Source organism: Gracilinanus agilis, chromosome 5 (assembly GCF_016433145.1).
Source record: "Gracilinanus agilis isolate LMUSP501 chromosome 5, AgileGrace, whole genome shotgun sequence".
Taxonomy (NCBI): Eukaryota; Metazoa; Chordata; class Mammalia; order Didelphimorphia; family Didelphidae; genus Gracilinanus; species Gracilinanus agilis.
The window spans coordinates 755,146-767,993 of record NC_058134.1 but is presented as its reverse complement, the minus strand read 5'-3'; the positions used below and the strand labels follow the sequence as shown (position 1 = coordinate 767,993).

General features: G+C 57.2%; 1 protein-coding gene across 1 annotated transcript in view; it reads right to left on the bottom strand.

The window, feature by feature from the left end:
* The window catches only part of LOC123249260 (cytoplasmic dynein 1 intermediate chain 1-like), a 48,967-nt gene extending 48,790 nt beyond the window's left edge, over window positions 1-177 (bottom strand). The window contains exon 1 of the mRNA XM_044678239.1: window positions 153-177. The gene's annotated coding sequence lies outside the window, so the exon portion shown is untranslated. The remainder of the gene's footprint in view (window positions 1-152) is intronic.
* Between the last annotated feature and the right edge of the window lie 12,671 nt (window positions 178-12,848).

The following is a 12,848-nucleotide window of genomic DNA, read 5'->3' as shown; positions in this document are numbered from 1 at the left end:
GCCTGGGGGGGGGGGCGCAGGGGGGCGCAGAGGCCCCCCTCCCCCTCCCCTCCCCCTCCCCATCCCCATCCCCCGGTCTTGGCCCCGCGCCGGTCCTCCCATCTGGCTGCCCCGGGCGCCTAACAGTCCCGGCCGCGTTCAGGGCGGGTTACCTGGCGCTGCGGCAGCGGAGGCTGCGGACCCGGGCCTCCGGGCTGAGCTCGGGCAGCGGCGGAGGCGGCGGAGGCTGCGGAGGCTGCGGCGGGCGGCGAGGATGGGAGGAGGGAGGAGAGAGCAGGGAGGAGGCCGGAGTCCACAGCTCACCGCTCGCAGCTCGGCTCCGCAGCGGCTCCGCAGCCCCCAACTGACAGACTGACCGATGGACGGACCGAGGACCGAGGGACACCCGGCCGCCGTGCTGTGTCACGCCTGGGCACCCTCCCGCCCCTTCAGCGCCGTCGCCACCGCAGGCTCCTCCCCGCTCCCAGGCTCCTCCCCCAGCAGCCGGGCCCGCCCCACCCCCAGCCAGTCCCTGCCGGCTCCCAGGGAGCCCCCGCATCCTCCACAGAGGGAAACTGAGGCAGGGGAGAAGACTTGGCCAGGGCGCTGCCTGCCTGTCCCCGATATCGGAGGAATGGAAGGGCAGGAAAGCCTCCCCAAGGTCACGCCCACACACCGCCTGCCCACTTACGGCACCCTCGAGGAGCCTCCGGAGCCACCCGAACTTCTGCGGCGCACAGGGTGGGCCTGGCTAGGGCCGCTGCTCGGGGCATTTCAGTGAACAGAAAGCGGCCACGCAGTCAAGTGAAGGCAGTGAGCCGGCCAGCTGCTCCCGGAAGAAGGGAAGGGGCGCTCTGGCTGCCACCTGGGCCTTGGCCCTCCTTCTGTTCTGGGCCGGGAGGCTCACAAAGGAAGTCGGCGTGTCAAGAACATGTCTCAGAAGCAAGTTCCCAGCCTCCAGAGAAGCGCTGAGGGGCCCTGCGGGGAGGGGAGCACCTGCCGAGCACCTGCCGAGCACCTGCCGAGCACCTGCCGAGCACCTGCCCCTTCCCACCTTCCCACCGGAGCTGCGTACCAGTATGAAATGGCAGGAGGGGCTTGAATCCGAGAGCTGGCCAAGAAGCCCAGAGAATCGCCCAGGAAGACTGGCAGGAAGGCTTCAGCTCCGAATACCACCTGGCTCGCCAAACACTCCAGACCAAGCTCCCCAGACCCGCTGCTCCCTCCTTAGACAGGGGGGTCTCGCCACCCCAGGCCTCAGTGTGCTTACACAGAAAAGGGGGAAACTCCTCTCTGAGGTTCCTTCCAGCTCCAGACCGAGTGCTAAGGAGAGGCAGGAAGGTGAGCCTGGAAGCTGGAAGATCGGCACGGAGCCCATCAGCTAAACCTTTGTGGCTGGGCAGATTCCCTTTTGGGGCTGTTGTTGGAACATGGTCTCAAAGGAATTTTAGCAGGATGCAAGCTGACAAATAGGGATTGGTACAGTTAAATGGGGACTTTCTAACCCCAAGTCAGAGAGAGGCCTAGAACAGATATTGGCTCTGCCGGTAGAAAGAAATGAGTTAAAAGAATATACCATCTTGGAGCAGCTGTGTAGCTCAGTGGATAGAGAGCTAGTCCTGGAGATGGGAGGTGCTGGGTTCAAGTGTGGTCTCAGATACATCCTAGCTGTGTGACCCTGGGCAAGTCATTTGCCTCAGTTGCCTCACCCTCACTGTTCTTCTTCCTTGCAGCAGATACAGTCTCAATTTTAAGGGTTTATATATATACAATCTTAAGCTTCAGCACGTGTGCCTGGCTTTTGTTCCAAGGTTCTCAGCTGACTGTGGTGGCTCACAGGGCGTGATTAAATGCCAACCTCCCTGCCCGTGTCAAGGAGAGCCTTTCTAACCCCTGGAATCACGTTCTCAGCCAGGGACCAAAGTGACCATCAGGCACTCCCAAGGAAGTCGAGAGGCTCACAGAAGAAGGAAATTTGGCCACACTGAGGCCAGCAGAGGGCCACACTCAGAAGGGAGGGAGCCTGGGGCCCTGGAAGTGAGTATGCTGGCCACGTGTGTCCCATCCATTCGTGGCCCCATGCATGGCGGCTCTACAGATTCACTCTACCCGTGGACAGTATGTGTGGCTGTAGGAGACTGCCCTTGAGATGCAGTGCCCTTTGCTTTGCCTTAATTGTGCCTTCTGGCTGGATTGTAAAAGGAAACTGGTCCTAGTTGGTGTAAGTTCAGTCACATGATTACACCCAGTAATTGGTCCCAACCCAGGGGAAATGTGAGTGTAAATTCCAACAACACAACCACTTGGAGGGCTTTGCTGTAACTCGCCCTGAGACCTCATGTGTAAACACGGCGGTGGGGGGGGGGAGGTCTCCTGAGCTTTGGTTTGGGGTGATTTTAGGCTTAGAGTGGAGCACGTGGAGCCCTCCAGGCACTAGATGGGGTGACCTTGACCAAGTCACTCACATCTCCGAAACAAGCACTCAAGGGAGTGAAATGGAGTCAGGAATGAAGACTCGGGGCCTGGCGTGTAGCAGTGAGGGCCAGGTCGGGACGACGTAACATGTGTTTGCAGTGGACCATCCACCCCCCCCCCACTCAGCAGCATACCGATAGGAACCAAGAAGGTGGATGGAGGGAGGGGCTCCCCACTGGCAGGGTCTGAGCAGCAGAGGGCGAGGGATTTAAGAGGAAGGACAGCGTAGAAGTGCCCCGGCCGTGACTGAAGGCAGGCCAGAGCTGGGGCACAACAGGAGAGCAGGGAGAGCGGGAGAGATGGAAGATGGTTCTGACGGGAGCCGGGCCGTTCGGCTCCTAGAGTATATGTCAGGCCGAGTCCTGGAGACGATTCCAGCAGGCGATGGCCGGGGCTGGCGGGAAGGAGGGCGCAGGCGGAGAAGGGAGGCCCTGGGAGTCCGAAGGGAGATGTACGGGAAAGGCCGTCACTTGGAGGAAGGTTCGTTTCCTTTGCTGGGATGAGAAGCCAGAACTAGGACCCCCCCCAAAGTGGCAAAGGGGCAGACTGAGGCTTGACGTAAGGAAGAACCTTCCAGCCATCAGTGCGATCCGGATGTGAAACGGGCTGCCTCAGAGGAAGAAGAGACGGAGAACATGACGAGGTGTAACATGGATGATGCTGATGATATTCGATCGAAGCTGAGCCAACCAGGCTTAGGAGGGAAGCAACAAACCGGGGGGGGAATGTATAATAAGTTGCTCTTCCCCAGTTAACAAGTGGGTAAGGACGTGAATAGGCAGATTTCAGATGAAGAAACCCAAACTATCAATACACACGTGGAAAAGTGCTCTAAATCACACCCAGCAGATTGGCCAATAAAGGAAAATAATCAATGTTGGAGGGGATGTGGCAAAACTGGGACACTAATGCATTGCTGGTGGAGTTGAGAACTGATCCAACCATTCTGGAAGGCAATTTGGAATATGCCCAAAGAGCGCTAAAAGACTGCGTGCCCTTTGATCCAGCCAGAGCATTACTAGGTTCTTTTTAAAGTGTAATTAAATTTAAATTTTTAAAAATATCTTTCCATGTTTGCATGGTTCATGTTCTTTCCCTCCCCCTCCCAGAGCCAACAAGCGATTCCACTGGGTTGTACCAGTGTTGCCTCTTGATCCCTAGTTCCACATCATTCATTTTTGCAATAGAGCAATCTTTTAAAGCTGAAACCCCAAATCACATCCCCATATAAACAAGTGGCAAGTGATCAGTCGTCTGCTTTCCTTCTGCGTTTCCGCTCCCACAGTTCTTTCTCCCGGTGCGGATAGCGTTCTTTCTCCCGAGTCCCTCTGGATTGTCCTGGATCATTGCATTGCTACTGGAAGTAAAGTCCATTACACTGGATGGTTGCGCAGTGTTTCAGGCTGTGTACAGTGTTCTCCTGCTTCTGCTCCTTTCACAAAGTGAACATTTTTGTACAAACGTTTCTCTCTTTACCTCTTTAGGGTACAAGCCCAGCCCAGCCCACTCCTAGGTTTGTCCCCCCAAAGAGATAAAAAAGGGGAAGGATCTGTTTGTACAAAAACATTTTTGTGCTGGCAAAAAACTGGAAACTGAGGGGGTGTCCCTCGATTGGGGAATGGCTGAACACATTGTGGTATCTGATTGGGCTTTAAGGAATGATGAATCGATTGATTTCTATAAGAACTTGGAAGACCTCCATGAACTGATGCAGAGTGAAAGGAGCAGAACCAGGAGAACATCAGACACAGTAACTGAAACATTGTGGGCTGATCCAGTGTGATAGACTCTGCTACTAGCAGCAATAAGATCTAGAACAATGCTGAGGGGCTTCTGACAAAGAGTGTTCTCCACCTCCAGAGAAAGAACCGTGGGAGCAGAAACGCAGAAGAAAATGTTATGTACCACTTGTTTATCCGGCTTTGCTTTTCGAGGCTTTGGCTCTCTAAGATTGTTCTCTTACAGAAAGGAACGATCAGGAAATGGGTACACGTGTACAACCCGGACTGAACCGCTTGTCGGCTCCGGGAGTGGGGAAAAAGGAGAGGGTGGGGAAGTCGCTCGCTGAGGTCACAATGAGCAGATGGATGGGTGGAGGAACGAACCATCTATTAAAACTCCTAGTTGCCAGGCTCTGCCAAGCACAGACAATGCCAGTGCAGAAGTAAGACAAGTCATGCCCTCAAGGAGCTTACATTCCAATGGGGAAGTTCCCCCCGAAGAGGAGTGGCGGCCTGGAAGGGGGCTTTGTTCTAGGCAGTCCCAGGCATGGTGAGTGGAAGCACCAGGTAGCTGGCTGACTGTCCCTTCCCAGAAGCAATGGTCAGCTTAGACAGGGGGCGGGGGGGGGGGGGGCAGTGCCTCTCTAGTGGCACCACTGTGGCGAGCACAGCAGCAGAGCTCAGCTTGGCGGCCCTATGTGGGGCCCTTCTGGGCCTGCACCAGCTGTTGATTCAGAAGCCATTCCGAGCCTGAGAATGGATTGTTTTTTCAATTTTCCGGCACTTCCTCCAACTCCTCCACTGGAAAAGCAAAGCAAAGCAAAGCGCGAGCCTTGCGACAAGTATGCCGAGTCCAGGAAAGGACATTCCCAGCTAGGCAGGCCCAGATCTGGGCCCCTGCCCCGGAGTCTCCCAGCAGCTTGCTCAGTCTTCAGGGAGGGAGAGAGGAAGGGCTGCCTGCTGTCCTTTGTACCAAAAGAGGAGTGCAAAGATATGGCGGGTCTGGTGAGTCCAGCCGGGGCTCCTCAGCCCAGGAGGAGCTGCAAAGGCTGGACCGCAGGCTGGCACAAAGAGGGCATCTAACATGGCGCCTCTCGGGCTGCCCTTGAGCTACCTGATGTGATTCTCCTTTGCTCACAGAGCGTGGCGCCGCCCATGCCAGGCAGGCCGGTCCTGGGCCTCCCAGGCGAGGGAGGACGACGGCTTTCACGGGGCATCCAAATAGATGTCACTTTCGAAGCCTGGCACCGGGACTTCAGCTCAGATCCTGTTTTGGTCATTCACTAGAAGTGGGACGCTGGGCAAGTCGCCTCGGCTCTCTGGGTGCTCGCCTAGAAAATGGGCACAACCATCCCTTTCTCACCTCACGGGCTGTTAGGAGGGCCAATGAGAAAAGCCGGCTCGCCGTCCGTCCGCTTCTCCGTCTGGCTGGCTGGCTGGCCACCCGCCCCTGCCTCTAGCACACGCTGGTGGTTCCAGGCAGCCCTCTTCAGGGCGCCTCTCAGGGCTCGCAAGGGAGGTTTGGGTTTGGCTTTTTAATACATCAGACCCTGGACGTCTCCGAGGCTCCGGCTGTGCCCCCCCCCCCCCCGAGGGGCCAAATGCCACGACGGCCACCCGAAGGCGAGCACCTGTCAGAATCCCCGAGGAAACGTGGCACGGATCTCCCTCAGCCGTGTGCATGCCCAGAGCTGGGAGTTCCCCTGGGGGGGGGGGGGCCGAGGGGAGCCACTGGGGGAAGCAGGAGCTCCGTGTAAGCAAGCAGCCCCAAACAGCCCCGGCGGCTTCGGGCTTCCACGCTGAGGGGAGAGCCGAGTGCGGGAGGCGCCAGCTCAAAGCTGGCCTCAGACACTTAGCTGTGGCCCTCCCGGCCGCTGCTGGCTGCTATAAATAGGCCTGGAGCCGAGTGTGGGGGTGACGGCCGAGGGCGACCCTTCACTTGGGACAGTGAAGCCCGAAAGGCCACGAAATGTGGGCAGGGGATCTGCGAAACTCCACTTCACAATTACGGCATCCCAGACTGCCCGGCTAAAATGAAGACTCTGCCGTTGGAATGGGACAGACTTGAACCCAGGACCTCCCGCCTCTCTCTCCACAGAGCCCTGAGCTGCCCCCCCGAACGCACGTGGGAAAACACCCAAACTCCAAGGATGCCCGGGAGAAACTCTCCATCAGAGAGGAGTCGCCGCTCGGCCTGTCTGGGGGATTTCCCTTCGCCCAGTTCCTGACGGCAGGCGCCCGGGCAGGCACTTGCGGAGTCAAAGGGGAGAGTCGGCCATCGGCTCCTCCAGGGTCCTCCCAACCCCCACCCCAGTTCCTCCGTGTCCACCAGAACACGCCCAACCCGGAACCCTCGGAGGTGCCGGCCAGTGGGAGGCCCCGCTGCCCGCACGATCCTGGAGCCGAACGCAAAGAGCCTCTGAGCAATCCCAGGAGTCTCTGGCCTTGGCCTTTGCCTGCAGCCGTATCAGAGCCAAAACTCAAGCGGGCAGGACGCGGGCACCGAAATGCCGGGGGCGGGAAAGGTGCTGTGTGGTGGCGGGTGGCCAGAGTGGGTGGCGAGCTCTGATAGGACCAGCCAAGGAGGCCGGCCGGAGGCCCACGAGGGCAGACAATGTGCGGGTCCCAGGCTTTCGCTGACCGTGCCGACGCAGGACAATTAGGCGTGCCAAGAGATGGAGGCGATGAGGCACTCCCACTCCCGGCCTTGGCCCCTTGGCTGACGGCACCCGTTCAGGGGAGCAGCTGCCGTCCTGTGGGGCCAGCCCGGGGAAGCTGCCATCTTGTCTCCAGCCCGGGGGCCCCGGCTCAGGAGCCCCCCTTGCTCTAGAACTCACCCAACAGCCCCCAGACGAGAACCCTGGATTGAGCTTCTTCTCCCCCTTGGCCCAATGCCCTGCTGTGCTGATCCCGATACGGCCCCCGCCTGCCACTCGGGCCCTTTGGCCTCTGCTCGGCATCTCCTCCGTGGCCGCCACCAACACCCAGGAAGCGGGCACCAGAGGCTGCTGGCCAAGTAAAAGCACGATGGACCCCTCCGCTGGGCAGGGGGCCGAGATGCCGCTGCAGCAGGGAGGAAAAACCTTCATTTTTCTATCCAGGCGGCCGGCTCGAGGTCCAGTGAGGCACGGCCGAGGGCCCTTCCCGGGCCGGGGCTGACTGAGTTTGGCCGGGAGGGAGAAGGCTGGCCTCTGCCTTCTCCGCCCAGGGGAAGCCCGTGAAGACTGCCCCGCTAGAATGGGTGCAGGAGAACCCCAGAAGGCAGCCGAAGCAGGCTGCTTTTCAGGGGAGACCACGGGCAGGACCTCTGCAGCCACACGAGGCAGAAACAAAGCCCGTGGAAACCCCATCCGTGCCGGCCCGCATGGCTAGCCCGGGGCCTTGGCCCACCTCTGCCCCACGACTGGCCACCAGGCCAATTTTGGGGGCCCCCAAGGAACCAGGAAGTGGCCCGCATGGCGCTGGGAGTCCCTCTTAGCCCGATGTCCTCCGAGGACGTGCCATCAGGAGCAGCGGGCACTGGAGTGGCAGGCGGCACGGGGACGACGGGAGGGCTCCTGGGGGCTGGCAGTCAGTCCTAGCAAATGAACCTCAATGGCTTCCCCCCAAGAGGTGGCACCCAAAGTCCCTCTGAGCAGAGACCCTGAGCTACCCCAATGGAGAAGGGACTCCCCGTTCTGAGCCCACGAGCCGCTCAGCCCACAGACCTCGGTTTCCCGATCCTGCCCCTCTGCCCCTCCCCCGACCCAGAATCCGTAGAGCTTTTTGTCCTCATGGGGCCGGCAAGTGGAAGGGATAGAAACCTCCTCAGCGAGCGAGCCCTTGAGGGACAGATGGCTCACCTAGTGGCTGCTGAGTGCCAGGGGTGCCAGGGCAAGGGGTGGGCGTGCTGTGCCCTCCCATTAGGTGCCCTGCAGTTCAGGGTCCTGTGGCCAACCACGGCTTCCTCAGCAAAGGCGCGATTCCCCCTCCCCAGCCACGAAAGCTGCTCCAGCGTCTCCGGGGCAGGCAAAGCCCACAGTCTCCAGGCTCGGCCCCTCCCGTGGCTGCCTGGCCCCCGCCCCTCGCCCTGTTTGGTGACTTCGGACAAGAGCTGCCCACGGCCACGTGGAGCAGCCTCTCAGCGCCGGGCGCCAGGCCAGTGGAGAAGGTGTAGGTAGCACTTCCTGGGTGCTGGGCACACACGCGAGCCTCAGGGTCTCCTGTGACCCTCATTCTCCGGATGAAGAAACGCAAGCCAAGGGGGAAGTGACTCACCCAGGGTCACACAGCCAGGAAGTATCTGAGGGGAGGATTGGAACTCAGACCTTCCTGCCTTGCCGCTCCTACAAGCCCTTAATTCTCCTCAGCAGGATGTTCCTCGCGCTCCTGGGAGGGGGCAGGGTTGGCTTCTTATTCCTCTTTCTCTCAGACTGGGAAAGCAGGAGCCCCCTCAGCGGATGCCAACGCGAGAAGGGCAGGGGCGGTCCCGGAACCCGCCAGAACGAGGGGGAGAACAGCGCCCTGGGAAGGGGCGGAGGAGGCTGGCCATGGCACCTGGGCAGGGCCGGGCAGCAGAGAGAGATGGAGGCGCACCATCTCATTATCTGCAGCCTGCTGGCAGCTCCCCGCCCCCCTCCCTCGGCTGCCACCTGCTCCTGCCCAGGCTCCGGCTGCTCCTCAGAGCTCCCTTCCCTTCGCTTCCCTCGGGCTGCCCACACGGGCTGGGGCAGGAGAACCATGCCACTGGCCAAATATCTTGCCCAGTGCTGGAGGGGGCAGGGAAGGGGAGATGGAGCAGATGCTGGCAAAGGACCATCCCAAGGTGAACAGGAAAGGGCTGTGATTGTCAGAGACCGGTGGAGGTAAAACCCAGCAAGGCATGCCCACCGGGCCGCGCCACCATGGCCCCCTCCCTGCCTTGCTTCGGGCTGCTGCCAGTCACGTCGGAGTGCCTCCCTGGCCCTGGACTTCCCCCATCTCTTCTGGGCTGCCGGAGAAGTGGAGGGAGGCCCCCTGCCAGGGTAGCCAGCCTCATCCTACCTGGCTTCAAGAATTGCAGAGCCCCCCAGAGCCTGCCTGTGACCCCCGAGAAGCAAACCCAGCTGGCTCTGAGGCAAGGCTCCAAGCACGGGGATGGGGGGGGACCACGGAGTGCCGCGTCGGCCCGCTGCCATTCAGGGGGTGGGGGTGGGGTACACATTTGGGCTCCACCATCCAGGTGGTCCTCCCCGGTCTAATGAGGGGGTTGGACTAGAGAGTGACAGAACCCCGTCCTCCCAGGGCCCAGGCGTCCTGACGGGACCATCGGGGATGTTCATAGAAGCCCAAAGGGCAGAGGCCGCGACCTCACTTAGCCCAGCCGGTTCTGACTTCTTGTTCCCCTGACCTCCCTGCTCCTCGGAATCCAGAGCCGGAGTGGCTGGCCAGGGTCCCATAGCAAGAGCAGGAGGAAGAAGGCGGGGGCTCTTGGCAAGCTCAGGAGCGGGAGGAAAGCAGGGCCAAGCCAGAGGGAGCACCGCGCCGGGCAGGGAGTGGGCATGGGAGACCAGGGTGAAGGACTCTGCCTCCTCTGAGCTGTGGGAGGGAGCGGGAACCCCAGGGAAGTCACAGGAGACCGCCCGGCCACCCCAGACCTGACCCTGACCACCCACTGTCTGACCAGAACTGTTGGCCTAGCTGGACCCAAAGGGCAGCCATGATGATGAACTCAGAAGGAAGGATGGCCCAAAACGGGGGGCGTGTACACACACACACACACACACACAGGCACTGACTCACCTTTGTGATGTGGTTGTGAGGTTCAGTCCATCACATTTCTGCCCCACCTCTTCTCCATCATCCCTCCCACGTGGCTTCTGCTTTCATCAGCATCTTCTCAGGGACTTTCAGAAAAAAATCTCGGAGTGGTCTCTCTGTCTGTCTGCCTCTGTCTCTGTCTGTCTCTGTCTCTTCCTCTTCCTCTTTCTCTCTCCTTGTCTCTGTCTCTGTCTGTCTCTGTCTCTCTTCCTCTTTCTCTCTCCTTGTCTCTGTCTCTCTGTATCTTTCTCTCCTTGTTTCTCTCTGTCTCTCTCTCTCTCTCCCCCCTCTCCTCCCCTCTCCCTTTCTGTCTGTCTGCCTATCTGTCTGTCTGTCTCTCTCTCTCTCTTTCTCTCTCCTTCTCTGTCTCTCTGTCTCTCCCTCTATTGTGAAAGGAAATTCTTGGTTCTCTTTGTCTATTCTGAGTTTACACTTGGGAAAAGGGAATCCTTTGTCCTCTTTGCCTAGTTGGAGTTAAAACTTTAGTTAACAATCACTTAAGTACCCCTACTTAGTACCTCACTAGATTGTGAGGATATGATTAACTCTCCTTTGTCTACTTTTGAGTTAATTAATCAACAAAAGCAGAATATACCGCTACTTAACCTTAAGTAGGGGAAGTTGTGCTAAACTGGGTGATAACAGAAACATGTGAATCCTGGGAGGAGAGTGAACACCTTTAGAGGTGACAAGTCAGTCCCACAGACACTGCCCCCTGGGCAGGGCTGGACAACTTGGAAACTGTGATTGGCCCCTGTGAAGAGGGGCAGGAACAGGAAGCCACCACAAAGACCACAAAATCCTTGGACTAGGAAGTCTTGTGAAGTTGAGTCTCCTGGAGATAGTCTTCAAGGGAACTTTGTTAGAGACTGCAGCGTGAATTATGGCTTCAACTTAGATTCTAACTACTGGACTTCGTTGGATGAGTGAAAGGCTGATTCCTTTCCTAGTTTCCTAAGAGACTAGCTTCCATCTTGGAGGAGGCCTAGTAGTTACTCACCACTGGCCCTCCTGGCTGAGGACTAGTATAGGTATCTTCTCTAACCTCTCTCACCTTTCTCTACTTTGTTTCCTCTCTATTTTGTAAATAAACTTCTGACTTGAAATATAATAACTTCGGCAACCATGTCATTTCATATAATTTAAGTCCAACCACTAAATTTAACCTTTACATCTCTGTCTCCCTTCTCCCTCTCTCTCCCTCTCTCTCTGTCTCTGTCTGTTTCTATCTGTCTCTGTCCCTGTCTCTCTGACTCTCTCTCTATCTCTCTCTCTGTCTCTTTGTCTCTGTCTCTCTCTTTCTCTCTCTCTCTCCCCCTCTCTCCCTTTCTCTTTGTCTCTCTCTGTCTCTCTCTCTCTTCCCCCCTGGTTATCTCATTGTCCTTTTCTGTGGCTACTGTCATTTTCACCTTCTTGTGTTTCTGTTCTCTGAAGTGTTGAAGCAGCAGATCATCTGCTCAGGGCAACTTATCTACCCAGAATGCTTCTACCAGCTTTCCCATTGCATGGCCATCTTTCCTTCCCTCTTGGCAAGCCCTGGGAAGTGCAGGGTTTATCTGTTGGCTGCATCATGGCATTAATGTTTAGGATGGGGTGGGGGGGTTGCATTTTCTCGGGAGAGCTCTGTCTCTCATGCCGGCCTCACGCACCATGTCTCCAGGATCACCATTTTGCTTCGAAGGAGACGGTGCCCTCTGAGGTGGTTGCTTTGTGCTCCTTTTCTTCCCCATTCACTGGTGCTCCCTGGCATCTCCATTCCCAATCCGTAGGTCTCCCTTTTGTTTCTTTGCCAAGATCTCCCTTTCCCCAGAAGCAAGAAAGTTGTTCCCACAGTGGTCGTCTTCTTGAAGGCCGAGATGCCCCTCCTGGCATCTTCCCATCTCTGCAACATCGTTGGTGGGGGTTGCCAGTGGTGTGAATCTCTGCCCCTGCAAAAGGAAAGAAATGGAATCTGCCCAACAGAACCACGGCCTTGCCTCAATTTCTCTGCAAGTTCGGTAACATGTGACCAAAGACATGGTCTGCCAATATCTTGAAAGGGAGGCTGGCATCACTAAGAGCCAGGAGGACTTCAGTGAGAGTGGCCAAAGACAGGTACCATGTGGATCAAATCCCCAGCCAGGTGACTGTTATGTTCAAACCCTGGGAATGTGGGTCTCACCTTGATTGACAGGGGAGACAGTTGGAGACATCGGAATATTCCCAGATGCAGTGAGAAAGTGACAAAAGTCGGTTGGCCTGAGAGTATAAATACCCCAACAGCCATCTGGAAGGGGCCTTTGACTTTGGATCTTTGGGGTCTTGGTCCTTGACCATTGAGGTGTGGCTCTCTGACCCTTTGGTCATTGATTCTCTCTGAATCTCCCTAGATCTTTAGGCATCTGAATCATCGTAGCTATTTAGATTTCTGGGCCCAGGTAGCGATTGGGAGGAGGGAGGTATAAGAAGAAGAAGGGTGGTTTCTTAAGGGTGGTTACTTCCTGAAGGCTGTGCAGGCTAACACATCACAAACTGGCAATAGGAAGCTGAGAGAGAAATGGTTGATACAGCTACATTCGGCAGAGCAGACTGTCTGGTTTGGCAGTGGCCAAGCTGAATCACAGGGGGTTGTGAAGAACAATAGCTCCAGTTTTATAAATCAATAAGCCTCCAGTCCTGAGGGATTATAGATTATAGATAGTAGATTGACAGGGTCTCCAATCTCCAATCCATATCCTGATTATTCTTTCCCCAATTAAGATCAAAGATAAAATATTTAATAAGTACCTTCCTGAGTGGTCATTATATCAGGACCCTTGGGGAGAGAGCAAATGCAGTCAGATGAAATGTGATCCAAGGCTAATCAGAGCCCAATACTAATAATTGATTCAACCCCAGGTGGGACTTGAAGGATTA